Source organism: Chiloscyllium plagiosum, unplaced genomic scaffold (assembly GCF_037043375.1).
Source record: "Chiloscyllium plagiosum isolate Xiang-an unplaced genomic scaffold, Cpla_swu_hap1 HiC_scaffold_26, whole genome shotgun sequence".
NCBI classification, from domain to species: domain Eukaryota; kingdom Metazoa; phylum Chordata; class Chondrichthyes; order Orectolobiformes; family Hemiscylliidae; genus Chiloscyllium; species Chiloscyllium plagiosum.
In genome coordinates, this window is record NW_028270164.1 from 15,888,173 (window position 1) to 15,910,525 (window position 22,353).

The following is a 22,353-nucleotide window of genomic DNA, read 5'->3' on the forward strand; positions in this document are numbered from 1 at the left end:
TGGGTCCCACACCCCCCACCTTACTAGTTTAAATCCTCCCAAACATTTCTAGCAAATTTCCCTGTCATTATATTAGTCCCCTTCCAAATTAGGTGCAATCTGTTCTTCTTGTACAGGTCACTTCTACCACAAAAGAGATTCCAAAGATCCAAAAATGTGAACCCTTCTCCCATACACCAGCTCCTCAGCCATGCATTCATCTGCTCTAACCTCCTATTCCTGCCCTCACTAGCTCGTAGCACTGAGAGTAATCCAGATATTACTACCCATGAGGACCTCCTTTTTAAATTCCTGCCTAACTCTCTATAATCTCCCTTCAGAATCTCAACCTTTTCCCTTCCTATGTCGTTGGTTCCAATGTGTACAATGACCTCTTGCTGGCCCTTCTCCCCCGTGAGAACATTCTGCATCCTCTCTGAGACATCCTTGATCCTGGCACCAGGGAAACAACACACCATTCTGCTTTTTCTCTGCTGGCCACAGAAACATCTGTCTGTACCTCTGACTACAGAATCCCCTAACACAATTGATCTCTTGGAACCCGATGTACCCCTCGTTGCATCACAGCCAGTCTCAATACCAGAAACCTGGCGTTTCGTGCTACGTTCCCCTGCGAATCCATCACCCCCTACATTTTCCAAAACAGCATACCTGTTTGAAATGGGTATATCCACAAAAGACTCCTGCACATGCTGCCTACCTCTCTTACCCTTCCTGGAGTTAACCCATCTATGTGACTGCATCTGAGACTTCCCCCCTTCCCCCATCACACACTGTTGCTGTTGCAAATTCCTCATCGCTTCTATCTGTCTCTCCAACCGATCCACTCGATCTGATAAGATTCGCATCCAACAGCATTTATGGCAGGTTTATTCCGCAGTAACCCTTAAACTCTCTTTAAACTCCCACATCTGACAAGAAGTACATATCACTGCAAAGGCCATTTTTGCTCCTTCACAATTTACAGACCCAGAAAATAACACCGTCTTATTCCTCTACAAACACTGCCCCAGGTTAAATTTAAAAATCACACAACACCAGGTTATAGTCCAACAGGTTTAATTGGAAGCACACTAGCTTTCGGAGTGACGCTCCTTCATCAGGTGATTGTGAAGGAGCGTCGCTCCGAAAGCTAGTGTGCTTCCAATTAAACCTATTGAACTATAACCTGGTGTTGTGTGATCTTTAACTTTGTACACCCCAGTCCAACACCGGCATCTCCGATCCAGGTTAAATTAAGAGCTATGGCTTATATCTTAAGTTTAATCAAGAGACTTATCTCCAAAAACATATCATCAAGAAAGAATCCACTATACACGCTATTGCAGCCTTTCTCTTGGACAGATTTAAAACAACAATTAACTTATCTGATTCTGTGCTGTGAACTTCGCCCAACAGTTCCTCCAAGATTAGTTGTGAATTTCACTGTTTGTTAATTTTCCCAGATGCACTCCGATGTCCAGCGATACACAAATTCAAACAGTCTTAACTGAACACATCACATCGCATGATTGTATTTGAATTTAGTATAAGCTGGTTCCTCAAGCAAGCTGCCCAGAATGAATCCTATAATATCTTCAGAATTTCTTTGGGCTTAACCCTGAGTAAACAAGGTTTTTGAGCGTGATAACAGAAATAAACTGACAAATACCAGCCTTCAAATTAGGAAAAAAAATGTTTAACTGAAATCCACACACACACCAGAGTCATAACTGAGCACCGTGGCCCTCTCAATTTTCATGGATAGGCCATATGGAGCCACTCAGTGATTATATTAAGCAGACAGACCTTCTACTACAGGAAATTCCCTGTTTGTATACAATATTGATTTCTTCCACTAACCTGAGAAGTGATTGGACTTCCCCTTCTCTCCATTGCCCTAGATAGCACTGGAAGCAATCCAGATACTTTCACCTTTGCACTCTTCACTTTTAAACTTGCCTTTTAAACTTGCATATCATACCTTGCTTTCCTGCTTTGCTTCTGAACTATTGTTCAGGCTTGACTAGTTAGATTGATGGATAATATTTCTCTGGTCCCAATAGGACTGCAACAAATGTTCCAGAGGACATTTGATTCTCTATGTCGAAGCCTCTGCTTTTGACTTTTAATCCCATTCTTAACACCATGTTCATCCAGCTTATTTTCAAATGTTAATCAACATAGCTTTGCATTGTGCCACATATCTATTACTCTACAGGGAGAAAAGGCTTCTAATCTTGCTTGAGACTTGCCAATTTTTGTGCCAGTGTTTTCCCTCATTTTGATCATGGTATAAGCTGGATTGCGTGCTTATATCTGCATTATTGATGCATATCAAATAAAGTTTTGGATGGGTGGTGGTCACACTGCACTGTTTTGCCTTGTGTATAAAGCTTCTTCCTGGTTTAGATGAAGTTTGGACACAGTAGTACAAAGTATGCAGAAACACGTAATGCAAGCTATGGAAAGCCTTATCTGGAATATGACTTGAAAACAAGGAAAGAGATTATGGGGAAAGGTTTAAAAGGGCACAATATTTATTTTTCATTAAGCATCAGGTTGCCTCTGATTCATGGCAAAATTTAGCAATCCTTGAACTTAGCAGTAATAAACAGATCTTGATAGAGAGGATGGGTAGTTACAAAGTTATTTTTCAATATTAGTTTGTACTCCGATCACAACAGCACACCTTCACACCTCAACTTCTGTGTAATGAAAAACAGCAAGCACATTTTCAGAAGGCAAGGTGAACAGCGAGCACAATGTAAAGTGGAATTAATGAAGAAGGTCAAAAAGGTGGTGAAAGAGGTATGCTTTCAAGATTCATTTGAGGGCGGACAGTAGGTTTTGAGAAAGGAATTCAGAAGAATTGGCACCTAAAGTGTATACCATCAATAAAGGAGCAGGTTTGGGATAGAACAGATGGACTGGAGCTGCCTGGGCGGAGGATGCTGTTGAGACTTGTTTAGCAATAATATTGCAGGCTAAGGGAAGAGAAAGGTAATGGAATTTTGGAGACAAATATCGGTTATGATTCCAATGCATGGAGAAAGCAAATAGACACAAAACGGTCTCTGGGTAAATTGGAACTTGAGTAGAGCATGACTTGGTCAAAAGTTTGCCAGAGATTTTGAATTTCAGGCCAGAAAGCCAAGGATGGAGCATTTTGCTCAAAGCTATGTGTGAAATAGGGAAATTAGGGAGTGGTAAGCAGAGGGCAGAGGAGGGGTGATCGGTTCGTGTACAAGATGTGTGATTTGAAGTCCAATCCTGGGTTCATGAGACAATGTAGATTGGTCAATTCAACTGAGTGGGAGCCAGTATGAACAGTGCAACCAAGACCTGGAGCCTCCTGAGAAGTACTGATCCGACTAACACCACATGGCTGACATTGAGCTGGTTCTTTCCGAACGAGGGGCTGGATTTTAGTTTTCCAACCCGCGAGCAACACGGGAACTTGGCAGCACATACGGAAGCCAGGCATTTCAGAAAACATTTGTTTGATCGTGGCGTCTTAACACAGTCAGTGCATTAGCAACTGATATCGTGGGTTTCTGACCAATTAGCGCAAGTGGGTGTGGTGATGACCTGTATCTGTCTATTGCAGCTCAAATATTTAAAAGGGCTTGTTAAGATGAGATTTGAAACATTGTACAGCTGTTTAAACAGAGCCAGAGCCTGGAGCTATGGATTCACAACATTATAACAAGGTAATACCAAGATAATACCACTGATGCCTCCCTGGAGATGATGTTGGCTCCAAGGGCCCACAAGGAGATTCAGTTCCCTGCCGATGGGAAGAAGAAACTTAATACAGAGTACAAGAAAGTGTGGTTAGAAGTTGCCGAGAGAAGTGAGCAGAGAAAGTGCGGTTCTACGCTCCTGGATATAGTCCTACAAGAAGTTAATGACCTTATCAGAGAAGGTAAGTAATGTGGCACAGTGAAGAATTTCCAAATGTGTGTCTTAGCCCAGCAGCCCATCAATCTGCCTTCCAAAGCTTTCTCCAGCAAATCACACTCAGACCATACCTTAGAAAGACACCCATCCCTCTCTGTTGAGATACTTCCTCATATTACAATCTGGTCACACACTACCTTAATGCAGTGTTATGCCATCACTTTCTATGATTTCCTAAAGCTTGCCTTTATGCCCATTCAATCCACTCCTTTTCTTACACTTAAAGTCTCTACTTTCCTTGCTTTCAGGAGGAGAGAGTTCAGAACACCATAGAGAGGCAGCTAACTGGACAGATAGAGTCATAGAGAGGTCTAGCACAGAAACAAGCCCTTCAGTCCGACTTGCTTATGCTGCCCAGTTGTCACAATTTAACCTAGTCCCATGTGCCAGCACTTGACCCAAATCCCTCTAAACCATTCCTATTCATATACCCATGCTGACGCCTTTTAAATGTTGTAATCATACCAGCCTTCACCACTTCCCCTGGCAGCTCATTCCATACACACATCACCCTCTGTGTATATAGGCCCCTCAGGTCCTTTTTATATCTTGCCCCTGTCACCATAAACCTATGCCTTCTAGTTTTGAACTCCTCTACCCTGGGAAAAAGACTTTGTCTATTCATCCTGTCCATGTCCCTCATGATTTTATAAACCTCTATCAGGTCATCCCTCAGCCTCTGACACTCCATGGAAAACAGCCCCAGCCTATTCATCCTCTCCCTATAGTTCAAACCCTCCAATCCTGGCAACATCCTTGTAAATCTTTTCTGCTCCAACTCAAGTTTAAAAACGTCTGGTCTAAATTAAGGTGACCAAAGTTGAATGCAGTATTCTAAAAGTGGCCTAACCAATGTCCTGAACAGCTGCAACATGACATCCCAACTCAATGCACTGACCAATAAAGTCATGCATGCCAAATGCTTTCATCACTACCTGCGACTCCATCTTTGGGGAGCTATGAAACTGCACCCCAAGGTCTTTTTGTTCAGCCACATTCCCCAGGACCTTACCATTAGTGAATAACTCCTGACCTGATTTGCTGTCCAAAATGCAACTCCTCATATCTATCTAAGTTAAACTCCATCTGCCATTTCTCGGCCCAGTGGCCCATCAGCCCATTGGCCTAACTGTTGTACTCCGAGATAACCTTCTCTGCTGTCCACTACACCTCCAACTTTGGTGTCATCTGAAAACTTACTAACTATACCTCTTATATTCACACCCAAATCCTTTATATAAGTGACAAAATGCAGTGGAATCTAGCACTGATATTTGTGGCACACTGCTGGTCACAGGGCTCCAGTCCAATAGCAATCCTCAACTACCACCCTCTGTCTCCTACCTTCCAGTCAGGTTTGTATCCAAATGGCTAGCTCTTTCCTTGTATTCCATGTGATCTAACTTTGCTAACCAGTCTACCATGTGGAAGCTTGTCAAATGCTTTGCTGAAGTCCATATGGTCAAAGTCCTCTGCTCTGCCTTCATCAATTTTCTTCATCATTGCTTCAAAAAAAATAAACCAAGTTAGTGAGACACATTTCTCACATGCCAAGCCATGTTGACTATCCCTAATCAGTCCTTGCCTTTCCAAACACATGTAAGTCCTGCCCATCAGAAACCCCTCCAACAACTTACCCACCACTGATGTCAGGCTCACTGGTCTATTGTTCCCTTGCTTTTCCTTACCACCTTTCTTAAATAATGGAACCACATTAGCCACCCTCCAGTCTTCTGGCACCTCATCAGTGGCTATCAGTGATATAAGTATCTCAGCAAGGGGTCCAGCACTCACTTCCCTAGCTTCACACAAACTTCTCGGGTACACCTGATCAGGTCACGGGGATGTATCTACTTTTATGCATTTTAAAATGTCCAGCAGCTCCTCCTCTGTCATGTGGCCACATTTCAAGATATCATTATTTATTTCTCCAAGTTCTCTAGCTTCCAAGTCCTTCTCCACAGTAAGTACTGACGTGAAATACTCGTTTAGTATTTCATCCATTTCCTGCTGATCCACGCATCAATGAACTCGTTGATTTTTAAGGGGCCCTATTCTCTCCCTAGTTACTCTTTTAACCTTAATGCATTTGTAGACTCTCTTTAGATTCTCCTTAACCTGCTTTGCCAAAGTTATTTCATGTTCCCCTTTTGTCCTCCTAATTTCCATGTTGAATATACTCCTTCTGCTGTTATACTCCTCAAGGGATTCACTCGATCCCAGCTGTCTATACCTACCATATATCTCCTTTGTTTCCTTGACCAGTGCCTCAATTTCTCTAGTCATCCAACATTCCCTACCCCCACCAGCCTTGGCCTTCACACCAACAGGAACATACTGTCTCTGGACTCTGGTCACCTCATTGCTGACGGCCTTCCACTTTCCAACCATCCCATTACCTGCAAATAACCTTTCCCAATCAACTTTTGAAAGTTCTTGTCCACTACTGTCAAACTTGGCTGACGGAATTGGAGTGGGAAAGCAGGGTTTCCACATGCCAGATTGTCAGAATAGGGGAGATAGAATCTTCCAGCTACCTTTAGACAGAATTAATTACCAATGAACACAGCCCACAAAGCATTCAGTAGCTTCCTGATGTAAGCAGGACTCAAAAATGATAATACGGGTACAAACCAGACTGGAAAGTCACAAAATGTAACCCCACTATTTAAAACAAAAGGAGAGAGAAATTGTAGAATGATGGGCTTGTTGATTTGTCATTAGTAGAAGGCAATGTTAAGATTGTTTTTATTCATTCACAGGTTGCTGGCTGGCCCAACATTTATTACTCATCCCCAGTTGTCCTTGAGAAGGTGTTGGTGAGCTGCCTTCAATTATGAATGAATGATGATATATTCTCAAGTCAGGATGGTGAGTGGCTTGGAGGGGAACTTGCAGGTTGCAGTATTCCCATGTATCTTCTGCCCTTGACCTGGACATGATCTGGGTTTGGAAGGTGCTTTCTCAAGAGCTATGGTGAATTTCCACAACCCGTGTTATAGATGATACATACTGCTACATCTAAGCATTGGTAGTGGAGTGTGCGAATGTTTGTGGTTATGGTGCCAATCAAGGGGGCTTTATGCTGGATGACACAATCCAGGACAAAACAAACCAATTAATTGCCAAAACATCCACAAAACATTCAATCCCCCTACTACTAATACTCAGTAGCAACAGTGTGTATCACCTGCAACCACTTGAGTATCACCTGTAACCACTTGAGTATTGTTGGAGCTGCCCTCATCCAGGCAAGAGGGGGTATTTGGTCATGCTCCTGACTTGTTCCTTGTTGATGATAATCATGTTGTGGAGAGTCAGGAGCTGTGTCCCCCACTGAAGGATTATGAGGCTTGAGCTGTACTGTGGGTTGTATGTTAACTTTCAACCTCCATGTCTGTGGATAGGCTAACTTGCATGACATATGTGTGGTGAATTTCAGCTGGATATTCCCAACCGTCTGTTAGAAGGGTGTTTTTGGAGCACTGCAGTTGGGGTAATCACTGCTTCAAGCAGTGCCATGTAGATATTGCCACAAGTGGACAGATACATTAAGACATATGGAGAGAATGACTAAACATTGCAGTCTATAATGCATGGTAACTACAGGCAAAGTTATGATAGATGGTCCAATGAGAGAAGTCCATCCCCAGATGCTCAGACAGCTGCTGTAATGACTTGGAGTTCCAACTTTTCAGATCAGCAGGATTACCCAAAAAGTGGGGGCTTTACTGATCTTCACGTCGTCCATCACAGTAAGCATTGAGCATGGGGAGGAATTGAAGCTCAATCTGAAGTTTCAACCTGATGGAATATGTCACTCCAATGTCTTTTCTCAGAAAATACCAGAAATTGATCAACTTCTGCCTGTGAGGTAGTGGATAGGATAAAACAGGTATAAGAGAACATATTTACTTAGAGAAAGCACCAGAGAAAAAAATGACTGGCAATGACACACATCACGTATAGAATTATTTAAAAATCTGTTAGCACTGATGAGAAGACTGAAATACTTTAGTCAAGAGATTGGTGGATGTAGTCGAGTGCAATGTGCAATTTTTAATATTTGGAAGTTACTGTGGTCGTAGTTATTGATTTACAATCCCTGCAGCTTTCCCCCAGCTGCTGTTCATGATGCTCATGTACGTGCCACCATAATGATGCTCCTTTTGCAGGACTAAGATGCCAAGATCACCACAGGCCTTGACCTCTTAGCTGGAATGCACAGTAGGACAACATTAGCATCCAAAACTGCTGAGTCAACATTCCAATGATGTGGTTCATGACCACTCTTGTGGAAGTCAACACCTGGGTGGTTAGAAATGACTAAATCCTATTGTCGATGCTGTGCTTTGTTTAGTGTGTGTTTGTTGGGTGGAGAGAATGTGCACATCACAATACGTGCTGCAGCTCTGCTAATTTAGGTGTGGCTTTTTGTAAACTTCTCTTCTTGTTCTTTTCATCCATGCTATGGAACAACTGAAATATTCTTGGTACTTTATTCCCAGCCTCTTCATATTTATTCCATGCGCATATTTGTTTAAAAGGGTCATGTGCTTAGCTCTACCACCAGCATCAAGGTGTGATTGTCAAACCTGCAAAATGTTCATGTTATCAAAATCTTTAACCTTCTTCACTTCCTTCACCGATCAACTGGAATCTATTCATAAGATCTTCAATTTTTATTCATTAGCCCTTTGTACAATCAGCCCCTATGAGATAATATTGGAGTGGCCTGTCTGTATACTCTGCCTTGCCAATTTATTAAGAACAAAATAACTCATTATATGTATGAAAGTACTGCACAAACCTGTGATATGGTAGGGTAGTATAGAATGCTGATGTCAAACAGGAATATTGAGGGCAACTTTATTCTAACCTGCTAAGGGCAATGGGAGACAAGCAATAAATGCTGCCTCAGCCAACAACAGACAAATACCATGAGTGAATTAAAAAGAAAAGCTGATTGGTTGTATCACTTGATTTACATCCCACCTATTCTCAACTGAAGTTAATAAGAGGTATATTGGGTGTGGTGTAAAACCAGCTGATCTTGTGTTTTCTCTGTCTGCCAGGAGTTGGATTAAAATATCCTTGGTAATGTGCTGCATTACGCAAATGTCAGAGCTACCAGTAATCAAGAAAATATCAACGCCAAGATTTGTGCAATTGTCAAAAGCCACAATACATTACTCTAAACTGGTCTGACTCGGTCTTTCTCTGGTTTAAATAGAAACATGTGGGCCTATTTAATCGATCTGCCAATTTTTTAAAAATGTTGACATCCATAATTGTTTTTTATGTTCAAGCACAATTGTGCTTACCAATGTCTGATTTGTGTTTCCCATCATCTACATCATGAACTCACATCAATCCAATCCTCTCTATAGCAACAGATTAACTCTGGACACCAAATGAATCTTGAAGCTACTAAATGTGTGGGTTGCTCCACTCGTGAGTATCTGTTCTGATAAATGTTGGTACGATAAAGGGTGTGTTGACCGTAAATCTATTTCAAGCTCAGCATGTTTAAAGGTTGGGGTCATCTTATAATGAAATACAGCCACAAGTTTTATCAATTTAGATAGGTAATCTTAACCGTTTTGGCAATTCAAAAGATCCAACTTAATTGCTGGAGTATGAGCTTGAAAAGTTGTTAATTGTTAAGGCTGTTTTCCATTTGTTTGCTTTCATGTGTAAGGCTCTCTGTATTCATTTGAAAACGGAATGCTGGGCGGTGCTGTTCTCTTCAATTCCACCTGTGTTGCCATGTATCTGATTCATTGGGAGTGAATGCATGCGGAAGAAACTGGACTTGCTCATCCACTTTCATTCCTCGTTCCTTCAGGGGAACTGTTCTGTATCATTTCTGTTCTCTTGGGAACGACTGCAATGGGAGTCAGGAACTTCTTTCTAAAGTGTCTGTGAACCTTTTACTAATCTGTTTGTCTACAGGGCTTGAAAATTTTAATTGGAAAAAAAAGTAATCAAAGCAGTTCATGAACGCTGGGAAACAACTTATTAAAAATGATAAAAATTTGATGCTTGTTTCAAAGCTTAGGGTTTCCATTTTCTTGTCTGTGACAACCTACTCTGAATGTTTTTGCGGTCTGGCAAGAAAATACTATCCTGATGTGAATCAAACTGGCACCAAATGTTTGAGAGTTAAATTATAATAAAACTATTGATGAACAAACACAAAAATAATACAATACTCGTCACTTTGAAATGACATTGATTGTGATACACTGACACTTGACGCTTTGTCAACTGTGGGAAATGTTCTATAAATGACCTCATAACAACTCAGTCAAATATATTGCATGCTTGTGAAATAACCCCACAGAGGCCAGTATCCAGTCACCAAGTCACACGTGCACAGTACCTGACACTGATCCAGCTAGCTCAGAGCCAACTCTCAGAGCGAATAGAGCCTCTGACACTCCTGTTTATATCTGTCAGCCAGAGATCCCTGATTGAACCAGATTAACAGCCCTAATCAGGGAACTCATATCCTATGAGAACTACCTGGCTGACCTCATTATAACCACTAGATCATGGTTGCCCACTTGCCAGTTGTCACTGCCTGACTTTTCCTTATTGTTCTATTATTATTCCATTGTTGTCGAATTGCCTGGCACCATTCCGTATGTCAGAGAAGCAGATCGCTTCCTCTTTGGGTCCAGGTTCCCACAGTTGTGGATATATTGACCATATTACTTAAATCGTTGCTTCTTCATTTTTTTTCTTGAATCATTTCCTTTGTACCCAAGTTGCTCTTTCTCCTATTGACCAGCTATCAAATACGGTGTTCATCTTCCACAGAGGTACAATCCAATCCAACAGAGTTTCTGTTCAGTTCTGAAGAGTAAACATCCCTTGATGGAGCACTGCAAGAGAAATCCAATCAAATGGTTAACCAAAACTTACAGAAATGCAATAGAAACTTACCAAAATCAAATTCAAATAACATTAGAAGTTTTGAAAAGATTTGTAGCTCAGATTGTGGATGAGGTTGTAGATTTGTTTGCCAGGCTTCTACAAGATACCCTGCAAGGACTTAAAAAAACACTATATAGGACAAACAAGATAAAAACGGAATTTACGAATGAATGACCATTAGTTCACCACTGCCAGACATGACCAGTACTCTCTCCTTTCCACCCACACAGACAATGAAGTAGACAAATTCGACTGGGACAATGTAACCAGCCGAGCACAGGCAAAACAGAGACACGCTAGAGAATTCTTTGAAACCTGGCACCCCAACCAGAATTCAGTCAATAAACATATTGAACTGGACCTGCTATGCAAATGATTCAGATACAGAACTGGAAGTACCAGAAAACAGACACATAAAAACCAGGCAGGACAGACCACCAACACTTCATCGGAGGCACACTGTCAATCACACCTAGCGTGGTGATGAAATGTCTGGGAGCCAAACACATTGATGGTGCACCCTAGCCCCTGAGGTGCTCAACAGAGCTTCTGTACTGACCCTGTACTTGGACTGGAGCAACTTACTGCTGAATATTTTACCTTGTCACTTACTTTTCATGAGATGTCAGAGATATGTTTGTAGCATTTCCTGACTGCTCCACAGCTACATGCTATAGAGTTCAGAGTTGTTCATGTTTAAAAATGCAGTCAGTACCGTACTTGCACTGTCTTCCTGTAACTTTGATTTAAGCTCAAACTGTGTTCCTTCTAAGAACAATGGTACAGATAGTTGCACACTGTCTGGCTTTCTTCTCCAGGCTTGATTTAGAACATAGAACAGTATAGCACAGTACAGGCCCTTCAGTCCTCAATGTTGTGCTAACCTTTTATCCTACTCTAAGATCAGATTAACCTACATGCTCTTCATTGTCCTATCTTCCATGTGTCTCTCCAAGAGTCGCTTAAATGTCTCTAATTGTCTCCGATTCTACTACCACTGGTGGCAGTGCATTCCACCCACCCACCACTCTCTGTTTAAAGAACCTGCCTCTGACATCTCCCCTAAACCTTCCTTCAAACACCTTAAAATTATGCCCCCTCACGATAGCCATTTCCGCCCGAGGAAAAAGTCTCTGGCTATCCACGCTATGCCTCTTATCATCTTTTACACCTCTATCAAGTCATGTCTCATCCTTCTTTGCTCCAATGAGAAAAACCCTAGCTCCCTCAGCTTTTCGTCATTAGATTTGCACTCCAGTCCAGGCAGCATCTTGGTAAATCTCCTCTGCACCCTCTCTAAAGCTTCCACATCCTTCCTATAATGAGGTGACCAGAACTGAACACAACATTCCAAGTGTGGTCTAACCAGGGTTTTATAAAGCTGCAGCAAAACCACGTGGCTCTTAAACTCAATCCCCCTGCTAATGAAAGCCAACACACCATATGCCTTCTTAACAAACTTATCAACGTGGGTAGCAACTTTGAGGGATCTATGGACATGGACCCCGAGATTCCTCTGTTCTTCCACACTGCCAAGAATCCTGCCTTTAATCCTGTAATCTGCATTCAATATCGACCTTCCAACATGAATCACATCACACTTTTCCAAGTTGGACTCCATCTGCCCAGCCCAGCTCTGTATCCAGATGGCCTATTCTTGTTCCTATTTATTACCTTCTTGTGACTGAGTCCACTGGATAATGGTATAGAATTTAGACCACTTAGCTTTGTGTTCTATATGACAGCATTTTGGCTTCATCCTCAGGCTGGTCTGAGGTGAAATGTTACAATTTATTGTTAGTTGTTTCTTTTGGTCAAACAGTAACACAAGGTGAGCTCAATAAATTGATTCATGATCGGCTTCACGTGAAGGCTAGAAATCTACCAATTTTCCAGGAGTGAGAATCCTGTCCATGTAACATCCAAGCAGGAAGATGTGTGAGCAACCATCAACACTGTCCCCACTTGGGAAGCTTATGTAGTCAAGTAACTACCATTAAAAACCACTTGAGGGCCTATTGCTGCTTTGGCAGGAACTTACTCAGCTACAGGTGAGAAAGATGAAAGACTTTCTAACTGCCAGATAAATCTACTTGCAGGCTGCATGTTTGTTTGATGGAGACATGAGGGAGGTGGGAGATTGGTGAAATCCCTTGATCTTAAATAATTGATCATGCCTTGTCATGGACTACTGGCAACATTCCTACTGCTCTTGTTTCCAACTCCATCTCCCTGTGATCCCCTCTCTGTGGGACAGTCCCTCGACAACACCTGTCTTTGTTTCTAATTCCTCCAACCTGGAATCTTAGGGATGGGGTGGGGATCTGTGGAGCAGCAGTCACTATCTCCTCAGTGGTGTTGAGTACCTGTAATACCTGTACTGTTTGCACTTGGCCTCTCAGGAGATTGACCATGCGCCAGTCCCCAGATTCGAAGGACATGGATCCCCCAGACTCTGATAAGTTCAGATATCTGACTGATTGCATTCACACTCCTGGGCTGGACTGTGGTGATACACTTTGACTGACTGTAATCTCCCTTTATCCCACTGAGGATTGCTTTCCATTGAATTTTACTCATGGCTATTTTCTTGCAGCACGTGCAGTGTGTTTGCCACATAAGCTGATGGCACATGCTGCAGTTTTGATGTTGATGTAGTATGGACATAGAGCAACATGTCAACCCCTTTGATCGTTCAGTGCTCCCCACCATCATATGATGCCTGCCTCTCTCTCTGTGCTATGCAGCAGCTGCTAATCTGTAATTAAGCACTTAAGACCCTGTGCACGTAGGAAGCAATGTGACCCACACAGAGGCTGGCAGTCTGTAAGTCAGTGCTGAAGTCAGTGAGTGTGCACGAACAAAACAATGAGAAATATACAGAGGCTAGAATCCTCCAATTAAATACAAACTGAGTGAGCTCTAAGAAAGCCAGTGAGATGCATGTGTTCTTGGGGCTAAAGGGTTCAAAATAATGGGTAGAAAGCAGCAACTGGATACTGAGCTGGATGATCAGCCAGGAGTATAATAAATGATGGAACAAGCTCGAGGGGATGAATAACCTCTTCCAATTCCTATTTTCTATATTTCTATGTGGCCGCAAAGTAACCTGCCAGAAGCAAGCGAGTTATAGATGTCCCTCAGCTCCAAAAAGAAGTATTGAAGGGCTGAAGTGGCACCTGAGTTGGTCTGAGAGTAGGCATGGTGATACGGCTGATGGTTTGCCAATATTGGCATGCATGGATGAAGGGTCAAGGAGAATGGTGATGACAGAACATGCGGGAATAGCAGAGAGAAGGTGGCACTTACTCCAGCAAAACAGAGAAGGTCATTGACCTTTTTGTGCCAACGCTGAGCATTTCTCTGGATGGTGGAGACCGTACTGACTAGAGTGGCAACCTCAGACCCAACTGGCAGGGTCTGGTGTGATGGTCTCCTCTGATCCTGGGGGAAGAGGACATTGTTGCTCTGCAGCATCCTGTCTCCTAGGACCTCTAAGTCCCTGTCTACAAAATGGGGTGCCAATTTTCTCTTATCTGCCTTGTCAAAAGCAAATGTCATGAATGGTGCAGAGCTGTCAGAACTTGACTGGGTGAATAACGGCTTTTTAGTTATGGCACTGGTGCCAGGAATCCCGATATGTTCCAGTAGTGATGAATACTTCGGCCTACAGCCAGTGGGAAAATCAGGCCAGCACCAAACAACCAGGATGTCATATTAATGAGGTAAGTTTGGAATGATAGAATGAGAAAACTCCCAATGCCTCATAGAGGGAAACCCTCCATTAAACATGATAAAAATGACACTGAGCTGATCCCTGGTTACAATCAACCCGTTGTCCATGAACTGTCAATGAGACACATTGAAAAAAATGATGAATAACTTGTGAATGTCCTAGCTGCTTGGATGAACGGGTCTATAAATTTACTTGAAGTGTCCTGTGTAGGAAAATGTTGGTCTGGTTTTACACCTCCTTCCCCTCATGTATGTTGCTCCTGTTCCTTACTCTGTGTTAGCATTCTGAACAGCAATTTCATCGAGAACAGAAGAAATTGCAAAACTAGGGAAAATAGGTTTGAGCCCACAAATAAGAGCTTCATTAGAGCAAATTGCAGAAGATCTCTTCATGTTATTTTGGACATAATGATAAGAGAGAAAACAATGGATCATGGTGGTCCATACAGTGCTAAGGGGTTGGTTAGTACAGTTGGCTAGATGACTACAGTGTGGTGCAAAATAAAGCCTACAGAGTGGACTGCCATTTCACCTGATCCCACATCTGTGGAATGGTTACTCTCAAGCTGTACATAACCAATTTTCTCTCTCCAATGAATCACAGAATTGTTATAGTGTAGAAAGAGGCAATTTGTCCCATCATCTGTTCAAATAAGCATCATTACCTTATGACAGTCTCTTGCCTTTTCCCCATACCCTTGCAAACTATTTCTAAACAAATATCACCCAATACCCTCTTGATACCTGACTCTGGATGGACTGCTCTTCAGAGGGCCAGAGTGGACTTGAAGTGCCTGAGGGACTTCCACTCTGTAGGCAGCCTATGATTCTAAATTGATGCTCAGTTGAAGTTCTGTCAGGGCCATACCAAACATCATCCCAGTCTTGACCCAAATATGGGTTACAATCCCAACTATGTTATTACTAATCAAGTTAGATCCCAGACTGTTTCGTTTTCACTTTAACAAAGTGTCATTTACTGAAACATAAATACATGACACTGTGTATTCAAGATAGCACTAACAATAAATGAAAGTTTATTAGACAAGATAAATAAAGTTAAATAGAAAAAACCCAAGCTATTTATGTATAAAACAAATTTTAAAGATTTTGAAATATGGCAAAATACAACTACATTAATGCCAACAATATACTTTTATAGTACTCACATTGGAGAAAATGTCCTTCTTTTTCACATCTACAGGGCTTAATTTAACTATGGTATCAATGCCTTGGCTTGAGACGTGGTTAGTATGTTACTGGAGCATTCATACAGTTGAGCTTAGCTTTTTCAGCTTCAGATAACCCCCTCAGAATTTTAACCAAACACTTTTGGTCTGGAACATTTAAATTAAACACTAACACCAAAAGTATTAAACAAAAATAAACCAAAGAACTATGCATGCTGAAAATCAGAAACAAAAACAGGAAATTCTGGAAAAAGACTCAGCAGGTTTAGCAGCATCTCTGGAGAGACAGCAGAGTTAACATTTTGTCTCCAGTGACCCTTCTTGAGTTCTGAATATCTGCTGCAAGCACAGGTCAGAGGCTGAGAATTCTGTGTAAGTAACTCACTTCCTGATTTCTCAATGTGTGTCCACTATCTACAAGGCATAAGTTTGTGAGTGTGATGGAATATTCTCCATTTGCCTGATTAGATTAGATTCCCTACAGTGTGGAAACGGGCCCTACAGTCCAACCAGTCCATACCGACCCTCCGAAGAGTAACCCACCCAGACCCATTTCCCTCTGCCTAATGCACCTAACACTACAGGCAATTGAGCATAGCCAATTCACCTGACCTGCACATCTTTGGTCTGTGGGAGGTAACCAGAGCACCCAAAGGAAACCCACGCAGACATGGGGAGAATGTGCAGCTGGTCAACCGAGGCTGCAATCGAATCTGGGACCCTGATGCTTTGAGGCAGCAATGCTAACCACTGAGCCACTGTGCCACTCTAATCATACACAAGAAGTTGAACACCTTCTGAGCAAAATAGCCTGCTGGACAGGCACCCTGTACTCCACCTTCAGACATTCACTCTCGTTCACTATCTACTTCAAACCTTCAACATTCACTCCTATTCCCTATCTACCACTAGAAGGACAAGGGCAGCAAACACATGGGTCACAATCACCTCAATGATTCCCTCTGAGCCACACACCATCTCAACATGGAACAACATTGCTGTCCCTTCACTTGCTTGGACAGAACGCTGGAAATCCATTTCCAATACCCTGGTGTTTACCTACACCGTGCAGGTGAGAAGGGAGAAAAGAGCTCAATTCCTCCTACTCAATTATTGATGGACATTAAAGACTGGGTTTGACACTGTTGTAAAGGTTTTTTAAAAATGCACTTACTGGGGAGTAGAAAATAAACTTGATGGACTTTAGTTTCTTTTGGTCCACAAATTCCAATATTTCTATGAGTTCATCCACTACTTTTGATAATTCGATTTTATTTACGAGATATCTCCACTTTAATTCAATTATATTTGCTACACATCTCCACCTTAAGCTAATTTCTGAGTAAGTTGCCTGGCCTCCATTACTGCCTTCTCCCATTCTGCAAGAGGAAGATGACGCATGGCAAAGATATAACAAAAAAAACCCATTAAAATCCCACTTTTAGAATCACCAGTTCTTATGTAAATAAAAATCTGTCAGAGGTTCATGTTTATAAGCTGGAACAATGGTTAGCATTGAGAATGTTTGAAATTGTCATAAATTTATTACTTAGAAGATCCCAAAGTCTCTCAGCTATTGAAAAGACATAAATGATTTTGACCTAAAGCTGGATAAAGGAAAATGTATTAAGACCACAGAGATATCAGTACTGTATGGTTAGCAATCAATATTTGTTGGTTATCTTGTATATTTTTTGTTGATTGAGATTAGTCCCAGACTTTGGGGATAATACTAATGTGACTAAATTAGAATGAATGAGGTGGTGATGACTTCAAAACCAGGTTGGCAGATATCCTGCGCCATTATTAGCATTTACAAAACCTCCACCACTTTCAGGCTGTTACTGTATAACCCATGCATCCGAAGACTATTATTTTAGGAGAAATGTGAACAAAGCCGTGATTTTCTGGTTTTTACCAAGAGGCTGGCCAAGGTTAAACAGTGAAAGCAATTTGCCATTTTTTCTTTTATTTCTGAAGAAGTATCATGTCAGACTTGAAACACTTATTTAATTTCTCTCTCCGCAGATGCTGCCAGATCTGCTGAATTTCGTCAATATGCTTTGTGTTTGCTTCAGAGTTCCAGCTTCCGCGATATTTTGCATTTATTGATTGGAACATCACTTTTCAGGTGCTCAACTTTTCAGTCACAATTCAGGTCACCAATGTATGTGGTCATGAGGGAGCCACAAAGAAGTGACCTAACATTGGGCCCTTGTATTTTCATCCTTACTCTGCAAGGGTTTATACCTTACAAATACAATGTTAGCAGCTTGAATCTGATCTGCTCCATTGGAATACCCTGCTTGGGGCAGGAATTTTGTTTATCTTCTTTAAATGGCATCCCACACTCACAACAGATGCAGCCTATCTATATTTTGGCAGAGGTGAGCATCTACCAGTATTCTACCAGTCAGCTGCTGGAAGATTAGAACACAGCTTCTCATCCCTGTAGTATATTTTGTGTCTCAATAGTGACAGCTGGCTCAATTTTTGCAGGTTTCCAATTTAGTCTTCACCTACATTCCAAAAATCACCCCAATGACCCTCTCTGACGTAACCATTTGTGCTTAGTCAGACCACTTACGTGACTGTGATCACATTTGTATTTTGTTGATCTGTGTGAATAGTTTTTTAAACACATAATGACTCATCTAGTAAAACAAAAACATTTTCCTAAGGTTGAATTGAAGTTGGGTTCTGTTCCATGAACAAGTGTGTGTTCCTGTTCGGGCAATTATTGTAGTGAGAGCTTCAAATCAGATTGTACTTTCGAAACAATGTTGGTAATGGAGCTCAAATCAGAACTGTAAATGTCTGCCAGATAAGGTGATGGAGAAGTACCGACTGAGATCCGGAACATCGTGCTTTCTGAAGGAAAATTAAGGAAAGGCTGGCTGTTGAGATCTTCAATTTCCTCTCAAGTTTTGATAATGACATCGGAGACCTACAAGCCTAAGGGCTTGGTCTGAGTTTCTTGAGGAAGTGCATAAAATTTAATGATCTTTATTATTTTACATGATTCCAGCTAAATATGGCCAAATTCTCTCAATAGGCATGAAATACCATGATCATGTCAGCCCAAACTTAACTTCTTTCAGATGTGAGTCATGCAACTTGCAAATATTTATTTCTATGCCGCCAACATTCTAACGTCAAATATTGTACCCTTGCTGTACAACAACAAAAGAAAAATCTCAGCAAGCGTCATGCGGTGGAAAGATTTTGAGCACTGATTTGGAGATACCTGTGATTATAAAAATGCTCCATGCCTTAGTCCTTTTGTGTTACTTCACCCATTCCCGTAAAACCTATGGGACACAGAACAGTTGAATGGAAAGTTGCCAAGGACATGGTTTCAAAGGATTATTAGTCAAGAGCAAAGGTTGGAATTTTAACCCTTCACCTTTTTGCTGACAAAACACTTCTAATTGCAGTAAACAACGGGATATCTGTCTACAAAACAGCAGATGAAAAGAAGTGACAAACATAAAGGAGGAAATGAATACTTAGGACTGTGCGGGCTTTTGCATAATTGGAATTTCTGCATAATTAGGAATGAAAGATTGGCAGAAATCTACGTGCTTCTTGCACTTGTTTCAATTTTCATCTTAATCTTCTCCCAAAGTGGAAAATAATAGGAAGATGATTTGAGATGGATCTTCCTGTATGTGAGATAAATCCAGCTATTGGTGGAATGCTAGGGGCAAAAATATTCATTGACAAGCTAGGTGATTGCTGAAATCAGTCAATAATACATTGCTATAGCCTGATATTTTATTTAAACTATGCAAAAAAGTGATATCAACAGGAGTATAATGGGACATATTGCAAGCAAATTTCACTATTTGGAGTTTCTACTTGTCCAGATTGTAATCAAACTGATCTGTGCAATTAAGAAAGGATCCTGAATTTCAGCTTTGGGAGTTTTGGGAAGGCATGACTTTCACCCAGCCCTTTATATCTATTACAGATCTGGCCTATTTTCCTGATGTTTACTACTGATATGTTGGGCTCTTCCATGATTGGCAATCATATAATCCCTACAATGTGGAAACAGGCCATTAGGCTCAGTAAGTCCACACTGACCCACTGAAGAGTAACCCTCCCAAACCCATTCCCCTACCCTATTCCTCTACATTTATCCCTAACTAACGAACCTAACCTACGCATCTCTGAACACTATGGGCAATTTAGCACGGCCAATTCACCTCACCTAACATTCTTTGGACTGTGGGGGGAATCCAGAGCACTCGGAGGAAATCCACACAGACATAGGGAGAACGTGCAAACTCCACACAGACAATTGCCCGAGGCTAGAATCAAACTTGGATCCCTGCCGCTGTGAGGTAGCAGTGCTAACCACTGAGCCTCTATGCCACCCAAATGAGTAATATGTGTAGCTTCCTCCTCCAGTGAGTTGTTTAATTGTCCACCGCCATTTTTGACTGGAAGTGGCAGGACTGAAGAGCAAGTCCAATGAATTTTTTTTAACTAATTGTGGCCATCACTAGCTTGTCTTGCATTTATTGCCCAGAGGACAGTCAAGGGTCACATCTGGGTCTGGAGTCACACATAGATGTAAGAACAACAGATTTCACTCCTCGAGGATATTAGTGAACCAAGTAGGTTTTTACAACAGCCAATGGTGGTTACATGGCCACCAGCTTTTTTTTACTGAATTCAAACTCATGAACCCAGAAACTTAGTCTGGAGGTCTGGAATGCTCATTCAGTGACATTATCAATATGCTCCCGTGTCCCCAAATTGTATTACAGAATACTGCCCCTGCCATTGTATACTACAGTGTATCCTTCATTTAAAGGTGTGCAGGGGAACTGGCAGTTCACAATGTATCTGTCAAAGTACTTCATTCTTTGGTGCTCCCTTCTCCACCAACACATCCTCCCTTTCATGCCCACAATCTCCACTTGTTAATACTCCACCCTTGGAGTTCATTTTACTAAGTTACCTCCCGTCCTGCTTGTTTGATTCTGTGTTGCAGAGCCTTTCACTTGTGCTGCTCAATTAACTAAAACACTTGAGGTTAAAAAAAAATGATGAATGGGCAGTAAATTAATCTTTGATGCTTTAAATTGCATCATGCCTTGAGATAGTTTTTATGTGCATAACAACAATAACATTTAAGTTCCCATTATTGCGATGCCTTTGCTCTTGTGATATCAGTAACAGAATAGATACTGTAAATATTTAATAAGAGATAGAGTGTTACAAAAGGTTAAACATAGCAATTCCTGTATCTGAGCACTCAACGATAATAAAGCCAAATCCTAAACGTTCACCGCTTGCCAATTGTGATTACTGTTTGCTATACTTTAGGAAATTGGATGGTGCCAGGGGTAAGATTGTTGGCCTTTTCTCTCTGTGAACAGCTTTAGCACAGACTCCTCTGCAAGAATCTTACAGGACTGGGGAGTCTCAGTCTTATTCCTAGAAGGCACTGGCTGGCAGTGCTAAATGATCCTTAATTTAGTGCAAATCAGACAAATTTGCTTTGAAAGGCTTCAGCATGACCATGAGTGAGAAAATGTCACACTGCTGCAGTAGCAGCACACATTAGATTAGATTCCCTACAGTGTGGAAACAGACCCTTCGGTCCAACAAGTCCATACCGGCCCTCTGAAGAGTAATTCAGCCAACCCGATTTTAATCTGACTAATGCACCTAACACAATGGACAATTTAGAATGGCCAATTCACCTGAGCTGCACATGTTTGGACTGTGGGAGGATATCAGAGCAAACCCACACAGACACAGGGAGCAAACTCCACGCAGACAGTCACCCAAGGCTGGAATTGAGCCTGAGTCCCTGGCACTGTGAGGCAGCGGAGCTAACCACTGAGCCACTGTGCCGCACACTTCTGAGTTTAGGACTGAAAAACATGATTAAGGAGCATAAAGAAAAGTAAAGGAGAACTTGCGTTTGTATAGCACCTTTCACAACCTCAGCATGTCTCAAAATGTATTACAGTCAATGAAGTACTCTTGAAATGTTGCCAGTTTTGCATTATAGGAAAGACAGCAGTCAATACTGTGTACTGCAAACTCTCACAAAATGGTAACATGATAATGACCAGTAAAGATGCTTTAGTAACATTGACTGAAGGATAAATATCAGGATAACTACCTTATTCCTCTTAAAAACAGAAGACCAGAAATCTTTTGCATCTATATTAGGATGCTGATGAGGCTTCAATTTAATGTCATATTTGAAAGTGTGATGATACCATGCTTTAAGATATGTATTTTGCCCTGTTTTCGTTTGAGGACAGTTTTAAGAAAGATGTACCAAGCGGTCTATCTGAATGCAATGAACAGCTTGTGATGCCTTGGGATTTCTTTAAAAGTTGGATTTTTCAAGCTCCCACAGAACCAGGATTTTTAAACAAAATTTCATTTTTCAGGAGCAGTTGCTGGTTTCGAAGCTGTCGTACATTGTGACAAACTTTCTCAGAGTTGTCTTTCTTTCTTCTGCTAGGGCCTTTCTTTCCTTTCCTGGAGACAGCACTTCAGCCAGTGCAGC

The 22,353-nt window shown here is 41.5% G+C and overlaps 1 long non-coding RNA gene across 1 annotated transcript; it reads left to right on the forward strand.

Annotated features, from left to right (window-relative positions):
- Window positions 1–2,674: 2,674 nt before the first annotated feature.
- On the forward strand, window positions 2,675–21,120 carry LOC148145091 (uncharacterized). Its single transcript, XR_015750901.1, has 5 exons — window positions 2,675–2,790; window positions 3,590–3,907; window positions 6,705–6,813; window positions 9,333–9,396; window positions 17,838–21,120. It is a non-coding gene; the product is annotated as an uncharacterized LOC148145091 (long non-coding RNA).
- The last annotated feature ends 1,233 nt before the right edge of the window (window positions 21,121–22,353 follow it).